Here is a 12,152-nt window from a genome sequence, read left to right on the forward strand (position 1 = left end):
ACGGGCCTCCCATAGCTGCTGCCAGGCCCCTAATCTGCCATAGGCCCCTATATACCGCCTCCTCATGCTGCTGTCAGGTCCAGAGTCTGTCATGGGTCCCTGTACGGCCTCCCATTGCTGCTGTCTCCATCGCCACACTCTGCCATGTGCCACTTTCAGGTCTCCTCACACACTGCTGGTGTGTAGAATTTTTTGACATAGGGTGCTGGCAGATTAAGGGCCTCCCATAGCTGCTGCCAGGCCCCTAATCTGCCATAGGCCCCTATATACCGCCTCCTCATGCTGCTGCCAGGTCCAGAGTCTGTCATGGGTCCCTGTACGGCCTCCCATTGCTGCTGTCTCCATCACCACACTCTGCCATGTGCCACTTTCAGGTCTCCTCACACACTGCTGGTGTGTTCAGTTTTTTGACATAGGGTGCTGGCAGATTACGGGCCTCCCATAGCTGCTGCCAGGCCCCTAATCTGCCATAGGCCCCTATATACCGCCTCCTCATGCTGCTGCCAGGTCCAGAGTCTGTCATGGGTCCCTGTACGGCCTCCCATTGCTGCTGTCTCCATCGCCACACTCTGCCATGTGCCACTTTCAGGTCTCCTCACACACTGCTGGTGTGTAGAATTTTTTGACATAGGGTGCTGGCAGATTACGGGCCTCCCATTGCTGCTGCCAGGCCCCTAATCTGCCATGGGCCCCTATATACCGCCTCCTCATGCTGCTGCCAGGTCCAGAGTCTGTCATGGGTCCCTGTACGGCCTCCCATTGCTGCTGTCTCCATCGCCACACTCTGCCATGTGCCACTTTCAGGTCTCCTCACACACTGCTGGTGTGTAGAATTTTTTGACATAGGGTGCTGGCAGATTACGGGCCTCCCATAGCTGCTGCCAGGCCCCTAATCTGCCATAGGGCCCTATATACCGCCTCCTCATGCTGCTGCCAGGTCCAGAGTCTCTCATGGGTCCCTGTACGGCCTCCCATTGCTGCTGTCTCCATCGCCACACTCTGCCATGTGCCACTTTCAGGTCTCCTCACACTGCTGGTGTGTAGAATTTTTTGACATAGGGTGCTGGCAGATTACGGGCCTCCCATTGCTGCTGCCAGGCCCCTAATCTGCCATGGGCCCCTATATACCGCCTCCTCATGCTGCTGCCAGGTCCAGAGTCTGTCATGGGTCCCCGTACGGCCTCCCATTGCTGCTGTCTCCATCGCCACACTCTGCCATGTGCCACTTTCAGGTCTCCTCACACTGCTGGTGTGTAGAATTTTTTGACATAGGGTGCTGGCAGATTACGGGCCTCCCATTGCTGCTGCCAGGCCCCTAATCTGCCATGGGCCCCTATATACCGCCTCCTCATGCTGCTGCCAGGTCCAGAGTCTGTCATGGGTCCCTGTACGGCCTCCCATTGCTGCTGTCTCCATCGCCACACTCTGCCATGTGCCACTTTCAGGTCTCCTCACACACTGCTGGTGTGTAGAATTTTTTGACATAGGGTGCTGGCAGATTACGGGCCTCCCATAGCTGCTGCCAGGCCCCTAATCTGCCATAGGCCCCTATATACCGCCTCCTCATGCTGCTGCCAGGTCCAGAGTCTGTCATGGGTCCCTGTACGGCCTCCCATTGCTGCTGTCTCCATCGCCACACTCTGCCATGTGCCACTTTCAGGTCTCCTCACACACTGCTGGTGTGTAGAATTTTTTGACATAGGGTGCTGGCAGATTACGGGCCTCCCATAGCTGCTGCCAGGCCCCTAATCTGCCATAGGCCCCTATATACCGCCTCCTCATGCTGCTGCCAGGTCCAGAGTCTGTCATGGGTCCCTGTACGGCCTCCCATTGCTGCTGTCTCCATCGCCACACTCTGCCATGTGCCACTTTCAGGTCTCCTCACACACTGCTGGTGTGTAGAATTTTTTGACATAGGGTGCTGGCAGATTAAGGGCCTCCCATAGCTGCTGCCAGGCCCCTAATCTGCCATAGGCCCCTATATACCGCCTCCTCATGCTGCTGCCAGGTCCAGAGTCTGTCATGGGTCCCTGTACGGCCTCCCATTGCTGCTGTCTCCATCGCCACACTCTGCCATGTGCCACTTTCAGGTCTCCTCACACTGCTGGTGTGTTGAATTTTTTGACATAGGGTGCTGGCAGATTATGGGCCTCCTATAGCTGCTGCCAGGCCCCTAATCTGCCATAGGCCCCTATATACCGCTTCCTCATGCTGCTGCCAGGTCCAGAGTCTCTCATGCCATGTGCCACTTTCAGGTCTCCTCACACTGCTGGTGTGTTGAATTTTTTGACATAGGGTGCTGGCAGATTATGGGCCTCCCATAGCTGCTGCCAGGCCCCTAATCTGCCATAGGCCCCTATATACCGCCTCCTCATGCTGCTGCCAGGTCCAGAGTCTGTCATGGGTCCCTGTACGGCCTCCCATTGCTGCTGTCTCCATCGCCACACTCTGCCATGTGCCACTTTCAGGTCTCCTCACACTGCTGGTGTGTAGAATTTTTTGACATAGGGTGCTGGCAGATTACGGGCCTCCCATTGCTGCTGCCAGGCCCCTAATCTGCCATGGGCCCCTATATACCGCCTCCTCATGCTGCTGCCAGGTCCAGAGTCTGTCATGGGTCCCTGTACGGCCTCCCATTGCTGCTGTCTCCATCGCCACACTCTGCCATGTGCCACTTTCAGGTCTCCTCACACTGCTGGTGTGTAGAATTTTTTGACATAGGGTGCTGGCAGATTACGGGCCTCCCATTGCTGCTGCCAGGCCCCTAATCTGCCATGGGCCCCTATATACCGCCTCCTCATGCTGCTGCCAGGTCCAGAGTCTGTCATGGGTCCCTGTACGGCCTCCCATTGCTGCTGTCTCCATCGCCACACTCTGCCATGTGCCACTTTCAGGTCTCCTCACACACTGCTGGTGTGTAGAATTTTTTGACATAGGGTGCTGGCAGATTACGGGCCTCCCATAGCTGCTGCCAGGCCCCTAATCTGCCATAGGCCCCTATATACCGCCTCCTCATGCTGCTGCCAGGTCCAGAGTCTCTCATGGGTCCCTGTACGGCCTCCCATTGCTGCTGTCTCCATCGCCACACTCTGCCATGTGCCACTTTCAGGTCTCCTCACACTGCTGGTGTGTAGAATTTTTTGACATAGGGTGCTGGCAGATTAAGGGCCTCCCATAGCTGCTGCCAGGCCCCTAATCTGCCATAGGCCCCTATATACCGCCTCCTCATGCTGCTGCCAGGTCCAGAGTCTGTCATGGGTCCCTGTACGGCCTCCCATTGCTGCTGTCTCCATCGCCACACTCTGCCATGTGCCACTTTCAGGTCTCCTCACACACTGCTGGTGTGTAGAATTTTTTGACATAGGGTGCTGGCAGATTACGGGCCTCCCATAGCTGCTGCCAGGCCCCTAATCTGCCATGGGCCCCTATACCGACTCCTCATGCTGTGACGTTGCAACAAGGTGGAATTCAACCCTACATATGTTAGACCGCCTTTACGAACAGCAAAAGGCCATCACAGATTTCCTGATGTTAAAAGCGGATAAAGGTATTCCCTGTGTAACTTAGATGTCAGCCATTGGCAGCTCATGCGTGACACCTGCGCTTGCTCAGGCCCTTTGAGGAGGCCACGCTATTCGTGAGTCGGCAGGACTATGGGATGAACGACGTCATTCCTCTGTTGCACGTCCTGGAACAAATGCTGTTAACAATGGCTGGTCAGGGTGCGGTAGACGTGGCGCACAGATCTCAACGCCACATGACCCCTGTGGGGGCAGGACAGGAAGAAGAGGAGGAGGTAGAGGAGGACATTGGTGCTCAGGAATTATTGAGTGAAATGGGTGGTTTTTCCACTCAGCGGACAGGAGTGGAGGAGCAGGAGCATCTGGTAGAGGAGGAGGAGGAGGAGGAGACAGAGGACCCAGACGCACCGTGGCAGTATGCTGTGGAGATGGAGGCAGGGAGTCCCTCGCATTCCTTGGCACAAATGGCCCATAGCATGCTCGCTTGCTTGCGTAGCGACAGCCGAATAATAACCATCAGACAGAGGGATGACTTTTGGCTGTCCACCTTGTTGGACCCTCGCTACCGTTCAAAAATGGTGGCCTTTTTCACACCTGCTGAGAGGGAGGCCAAAATAACGTACTATAAAAACCACCTATGTAGTCAGCTGGTCTCTGCCTGTCTGCGCCAACGTCCATCCTCAGACACTGTGGGCCCTGTGCGCTCGCGTTCCGCTGCCATGGCAGCAGGGGAGGGGTGGGGTGGTAGGAGCAGTGGCAGCTCCACCAGCAGCGGCTGCCTCAGTCTGCAGTCGATGATGAGTAGCTTTCTTCACCAGCGCAGTGAGGAAACTACTAACCAGCCACAGCAGCAGCAGCAGCAGCAGCAGCATCAGGTGGACCTGGAGCAGGACCTCAAACAACAGGCTTAGGCCTACTTGGACAGCACCCTGCCAACCGAGGTAGACAATCCCCTTGACTACTGGGCAACGAAACTTGACCTTTGGCCCCAACTAGCTGAATTTGCCCTTGAAAGGCTGTCATGCCCGGCCAGTAGCGTGGCATCGGAGCGCGTGTTTAGTGCGGCAGGAGGTATTGCAACTCCGCGGAGGACACGACTGTCCACCCAAAGTGTGGAGAGACTGACGTTTGTGAAAATGAATCAGGCGTGGATTAGTCTGGATTTCAAACCACCAGTTCCTGACACAACTGACTAAATCCGCCATGAATCATGCCCCAAACATGTGCCACTTTCAGGTCTCCTCACACTGCTGGTGTGTTCCATTTTTTGTCATAGGGTGCTGGCAGATTACGGGCCTCCCATAGCTGCTGCCAGGCCCCTAATCTGCCATGGGCCCCTATACCGCCTCCTCATGCTGCTGCCAAGTCCAGAGTCTCTCATGGGTCCCTGTACGGCCTCCCATTGCTGCTGTCTCCATCGCCACACTCTGCCATGTGCCACTTTCAGGTCTCACACACTGCTGGTGTGTAGAATTTTTTGACATAGGGTGCTGGCAGATTATGGGCCTCCCATAGCTGCTGCCAGGCCCCTAATCTGCCATAGGCCCCTATATACCGCCTCCTCATGCTGCTGCCAGGTCCAGAGTGTGTCATGGGTCCCTGTACGGCCTCCCATTGCTGCTGTCTCCATCGCCACACTCTGCCATGTGCCACTTTCAGGTCTCCTCACACTGCTGGTGGGTTCCATTTTTTGTCATAGGGTGCTGGCAGATTACGGGCCTCCCATAGCTGCTGCCAGGCCCCTAATCTGCCATGGGCCCCTGTTGTCGCTTGTTGGCATATTCCGCTCGTTCAGATGCTCCTTCTCCTGCTACTCCTCTTCACGGATTCCGTCAGCAGTCTTTCTTGGAATCCGTTTCCAAGAGACAACAGTTTGCGAGCACGCACCAGACGGTGCAGAAACTGAACGTCCTCCTGTCCAAGTTGCTGCTGCCAGGCTCGTAATCTGTCATGCGCCCCTGTACCGCCTCCTCATGCTGCTGCCAGGTCCAGAGTGTGTCATGGGCCCCCGTACCGACTCCAAATGCTGCTGCCAGGCCCGTAATCTGTCATGGGCCCCTGTACCGCCTCCCCATGCTGCTGCCACGTCCAGATTGTGTCATGGGTCCCTGTACGGCCTCCCATTGCTGCTGCCAGGCCTGTAATCTGCCATGGGCCCCCGTACCGACTCCTCATGCTGCTGCCAGGCCCGTAATCTGCCATGGGCCCCTGTACCGCCTCCTCATGCTGCTGCCAGGTCCAGAGTGTGTCATGGGTCCCTGTACGGCCTCCCATTGCTGCTGTCTCTATCGCCACACTCTGCCATGTGCCACTTTCAGGTCTCCTCACACTGCTGGTGGTTTCCATTTTTGTCATAGGGTGCTGTATGGCCTCCCATTGCTGCTGCCTCCACCGCCACACTGTGGCTCCACACTCTGGTTTTGGCCCCGTGACTGGCCAAATGAGTGAAGTGTGCGGTGATTCTAAGATCGACGGCACTCATCTGCATGTCATACTGCCTGACAGTATTATTTCTCTTCCCCAGCAGACTCCAAGGGCATTTAAATTAAAGGTACACTGTTCAGCACTAATATTAAGTCTCTCTGAAGCCTAGAAACACCCTTTTTTAAGTTAAATTCACAGCGAATATATTCGACTCGAATCAAAATTTTTCTACGAATTCGCCGAATCAGTCGAATCGAATTTTTGAATACTTCGCTCATCTCTAGTTATAAACAATATAATTTATTAAAGACTAACAATTCAAACATAAACGCAGTGCACCAAACCCCAAGATAACACAAATACATACAAGGTGAAACAAACCCAAACCTAAACTGATACAGATACACAGGTACATACACATATAGAGCACAACGTGATCAGGCAGGCCGGGTCGATAACTATCGGGCAGGTAGGTACAGGAGGAGCAGGCGGAGAGAATGGTCAGGGTCACAAGCCAGGGATCAGAACAGGAGAAGTCAGCAGCGGTCAGGATCAAGCAGGGTCAGCAACAAGACAGGAACAGGAACGCAGGTTTACAAGATACAGGGCCCAGGAAAAACACACACACCAAGGCAAAGACTGCAGGTCTGGCCATCACTTAAATACACCTGCATAAGCAGTTTCAGGTGTTTGGCTGGCTGCAGGGTTGAGTCTCTGATTGCTGGGAGCACCCGCTGGCCAGCGCTGGTACTGCAGCCCACAAGGCAGGTGAGTCCCACCATTACTGGCCAGTCTATTCCTGACAAAAAGACTGGAGCAGTCAGAATCTGGAGCAGCTGTGCATCCACTTCTATGTGATATTTGCATGGCTCAAAGCTCAAAAGAATAAGTTCTGCTTTAAGTACTGGGCCCCCGCTCTCCATGAGCAATTGGCACCTTTGGGGAGTGGGTACCTGATTTTGACAGGTACCCAATCCCACCTCTGCTGTGATCGCCTAGGCGATCAGAAGCAGAAGTTGCCCCCCCCATAGACTTCTGGGACAGGTCCCAGAAGATTACGGGACCATTCACAAGGCTCAGCGCTACTCGCACATGCGCAATGGGCACCCAGCTGAGATGCTGGAAGCTGTCACAGCAGGGTGCCCACACTTAAGATACCGGCGCTAGGGAGCGAGGACGGCCAGTGAAACCAGCTGCAGTAAGTCCACCACTGGATCGTGGGACAGGTGAGTAGCTGTTTTTAAAAGTCAGCAGCTGCAGTTTTTGTAGCTGGACTGGAGCTTTTGACTGGAGCTCCGCTTTAACTGAACAAGCTGAATCAAGAAGTTGCTCTTCTACTTCCTGCTGCTTGCTTGCTGCTATGGGGTTCTACTGCCCCCAGACCAAGCATTCAGTGACAGTGCTGCTGGAAGATTTCCTGTGCTGAGAGCTGATTGCTGCTATCATCAAAGATTGCTGAGGGTTAGAGGGATCTAGCAGTGCTGCCACAAAATACTGGGTCTGCACTGAGGGCAGCGTAGAGTCTTTAGCAACAAGCCGAAATGGTGCCAGTAGTAACAGGAAGGTAATAACATTACATCATTACTATGCTTGTGCAGTAGCATCAACATGTGGGTCAGAGCAGGAGCGGACTGACAACTCATGGGGCCCCCGGGCAATAGGGGATTATGGGGCCTCTGTGTCCTTGCCCAAACTCAAAAAAGCCTATGAAAAAGGTACCAGGGGCATCTCATGGGGCCCCCTACTGACCCCGGGCCCTCGGGCAGTGCCCATATGGTCAGTCCGCTCCTGGGTCAGAGCCATGTACAACAGCAATATTTAACAGTGAGCACATCCAAGGTAGTACCTGCAGGTGAGTCTGTGTTTCATTGGGACATGACCTTCTAACTTATGACCCCATCAGCTTTCACCACCTCACCAACTCTTGGCTTCTGCTGTGGCTTACACAAGCCCTGTAATCTCCAGCCTGGCCCCTCACACCACCAACCCCTCTCCCCAGTCTCTGCTGCTAACCAAGAGGCCACAAGCCTGCAGCCACCTCTATCACTACTACTGGACTAGCATCCTCTTGACCTCAACTCCTAATCATCATGATGCCTGCACTCCTCTTCTCACCGTTGTGTCTGAAACCTCTCCACCACTGTGCCTTTACCTACCCCCCATACCGCATGCTTGTACTACCAAAGTTTACCCCCATCCACACCTGCACACCAAGCCCCACTCTATTCACTGCACTTGACCCTCTGCTTTGCCTTACCTCTCCTACATGCCAATACTTTGCCACGTAGTCCAGATCTGTGCTTGCTGCCACTACACTGACCCAGGCCTCAGCACTCACCGTCACTGTACTAATGCACACGTCTATGCCTTCTGCCACTGCAGTGACACATCCTGGTGTTTCATCCTGTTCCACAAACAGACACACTTTTGCTGGTAAGCCATTTCATGCAACAGAATAATTAATATGAAGAATGCATTTATATTTTCCCAAGAGTGATCTTCAGATCAGGTAGTGTGCAGATTTGGGATCTTAAGCCCCAATATTTTGGCACTTGGAATCCCTGAGACAGTTGTCAGCTTTGGGTCCTTTTAATCCATTCTACCTCAAGTCTTGTTCAAACTGGGACCCATGGTGTTATCTGTGGATCTTCACATCCATAATATAACTAAGTGGAACAGCAGGAAACTAGGAATTATACTAATACTTAACTGCTGTACCTGTGGCTAGGTCCCTAGGGTCTCTGCCATGCGGGTTCGGTCCTGGTTTGCTGGGGAACTAGGGAGGGAAACAGAAAACCATTCCCCTAACTATGCAGAGAATCTGTCTTCCCTGGTGGTACTTTCTTTCCACTGCCTGGCTGCCATATCATTCCCTTATGTTGGTTACCCTTAGCAACAACATATACTCCTCTTCACCTAATGTGTGTTTAACAGGCCCTGTTCTTTGCTATACACCATATACCACCATTCACCCCTTTGTAGTAACTTCAGACCAGGCATGAAACTGTTAATAAACTTTACAAAACATCTTGTCAAGACAATCCAGCAACATAAAGAACATACTGCAAAAGTCTCCCCCTAAGGCCCCTTTCACACTGGCGGTCCAGTCGGGTCTGCCTGTCAGTTTTTCAGGCGGACTCAATCGAACCATCCATAGACCTGTATGGACTGGCAGGTGTCAGAGAACAAGTGTCCGCTGATGCCCACCGGCATCCAATCTGATCCTGTATGCCAAAAACAGACGGATGGGGATTGTTCCCCATCCATCCAGTCGGGTGGCAACAGACAGATGATCCATTTCCATCCCACTGCCCCATAGTAGACAGCAAGCGGAGTCTGTGTCTGCTTTGGAGTAGCAGAGCGGACACAGACCTGTCATCCAGCTGCCCAGCGGGGATCAGTGGAGTGATCCCCTCCGCTGAGCAGGTGGATCAGCTGACAGGTCCGCCTCATCTGAAAGGGGCCTTACTATCTAACCGCAGGCTGTCCAGATCATACCTTTTAGGAAAGCAAAGTCCATTAGGCGCACCCTGAAAACCCATCTCTTCAGGGAAGCCTACCCCCTGCTAACTTGACCGACCTCCTCCACTCTTCCTACCACTCCATCCCCCACAGCTATCTCCTCCTGTACCACTATCCCGTCCCTTCTAGATTGTAAGCTCGAAAGAGCAGGGCCCTCGATCCCCTCATGTTTTGCATTGTATTGGTATTGTTCTGTCACATGTTCTGTCCCCCTTTGTAATGTACAGCGCTGAGTGAACTATCGGCGCTTTATAAATACTGTATAATAATAATAATAATTAGCAACAGTTCATAGTTGACAGGTTCCTGGTTCTAGGGAGAATCCCAGCAGGGTGACCCACTTGCCACAGTTCTTCAACAGGATTACATGTCACAGTACCCCTTCCTCTGTAATCTACTGTGCAAGCTCCTGCTTTGAGCCCTCCCCTTGTATTTATGTGGATTGCCACAGGGGGCAGGACCCAAGAAAACGCAGGAAAGATCTGAGACTCAGTTAACCCCTTCTCATCCTGGGCAGCCTGGACTATCTGCATAGCTACACATTGCAATTAATACAACAGCAGAAATATATTCAGTGGCACCCTGTACCCACCTGTTTATAAGTGGGTGACTATGAGCCACTGCAAACACAAAACACAGTACGGCGAAAGTACTTACCCCTAATCTTTTCAAGTGTTTACGTTTTTGGACCATTACAAAATACAAGAGTTTACAAACTTGTTCCATTAAGAACTTTGATTGTTTAAACAGTGCATTCAGTAAACAGTACAACTATTGGTGTGATATTATTTTCAGCAGATTGTTTTTGTTTATTATTATATTATATATACAGTCTATAGATTACTATTTAAATGTATGTCAGATCATATTTTATCAGTCATCCATGGAGAAATCTGGGAAATTCCAAAAGGATTACAAATATTTTCTCACATTGCATTTTAGGATAAGAGTGGCTATAGATGGTTAGATAATTTCCTGAGAATGATGGATGGCAAGATATCTGCCCATCCCTAAACAAATTTCATGAGAGGCAGAATTGCTGTGGTCATCACCTCATAGTGACAGAAGTGTACTCCTTTCATTTGATCTATTTTTCTACTCCATAGCAGAGGAAAATCAGACCTGCTGTTTGCAGAATCTGCCTGTGTGAAGAAATATCTGCAACCAAGGTACTCATTATTATATCTTAACATGACACAAAACTCTGCTTTAAAAAAAGAAAAGAAAAAAAAGAAGAAAAAAGGATGTACTCTTAAAGGAGAAGTTTGGGGTTAAAAAAAAAAAAAAAAAAGCACACGCACTCATTGTTGTGATGCTGCAGCTGTCCCCTGCTAGTTCTAAGACTGAGAACTGAGCGATCACATGACTGCTGATCGCTCAGTTCTCAGTCTGAGATGACTGTCAGTTACAACTTCTATCAACCACTGCCTACAATCTACCACTCTTGGTTTCATCTGTTTCTCAGTTTAAGTAACCAGACAAACCAAAGTTTGGTGAAAATTAACTGAGACTACTTCAGTGCAGATCAAATGATGCATTTTAATTGATTTTCATGTCTGTTATGGTTACTCAGAAAAAGCAGAATTACTGAAATTGTGGGTGGCAGATTGCTGTGGCTGTGAGTTGACAGAGGCTCCAAAAGATGCCAATGAAGCTAGCAAGTGTATGGAGCACATTAGTAGAATTTCAGGCATTGTATATATTTACGTAGTTACATTGGTATAGCTTGGAAAAAATGTAAATATGTATACCATACCCAGAAAAATAAACATATTAAAGTGGTTCTAAAGGCAGAAGGTTTTTTTTTTAGCTTCATGCATTCTATGCATGAAAGTAAAAAAAACCTTCTCTGTGCAGCAGCCCTCCAGCCCCCCAATACCTACCTGAGCCCCATCGCAATCCAGCAATGTGCACAAGTGCCTCAGCTCTTCAGGAACTCTCCCTCCTCATTGGCTGATACAGCAGTGGAAGCTATTGGTTCCCACTGCTGTTAATCATAGCCAGTGAATAAATGAGGGGAGAGAGGGGACAGGGCGGAGCCGTGGATCTGTGTGTCAATGCACACGCAGAGCAGTGGCTTGGGAGAGCCTGCTTGGGTGCCCCCATAGCAAGCTTCTTGCTCTGAGGGCACTTGACAGGAGGAAGGGGCTAAGAGCTCCGGTGGGGGACCTGAGAAAAGGATAGGGTCTGCTCTGTGCAAAACCATTGTACAGAGCAGATATGTATAACATGTTTGTTATAAAAAAAAACCAAAAAAAACAAAAACATGCCTTTAATATTACTTTAGGTAATCTCTGGAATACCTGCACACGTTGATGGGTCAGAAATTTTAAATATAAACATACAGTGGATATAAAAAATCCACACACCCCTGTTAAAATGTCAGGTTTCTGTGATGTAAAGAAATGAGAGAAAGATAAATCATGTCAGAACATTTTCCACCTTTAATGTAACCTATAAGCTGTACAACTCAATTGAACAACAAACTGAAATCTTTTAGGTGGAGGGAAGTAAAAATAAAAAACTAAAAAATTTTGATCTTATTGGGTATGAGTCTATCAGCATGGCACATCTTGACTTGGCAATATTTGCCCACTCTTCCTTGCAAAAACATTCCAAATCTGTCAGATTGCGAGGGCATCTCCTGTGCACAGCCCTCTTCAGATCACCCCACAGATTTGTGAT

This window comes from Staurois parvus, unplaced genomic scaffold, assembly GCF_062004578.1.
Source record: "Staurois parvus isolate SC_StPar_1 unplaced genomic scaffold, SC_StPar_1.0 ptg000155l, whole genome shotgun sequence".
NCBI lineage: Eukaryota > Metazoa > Chordata > Amphibia > Anura > Ranidae > Staurois > Staurois parvus.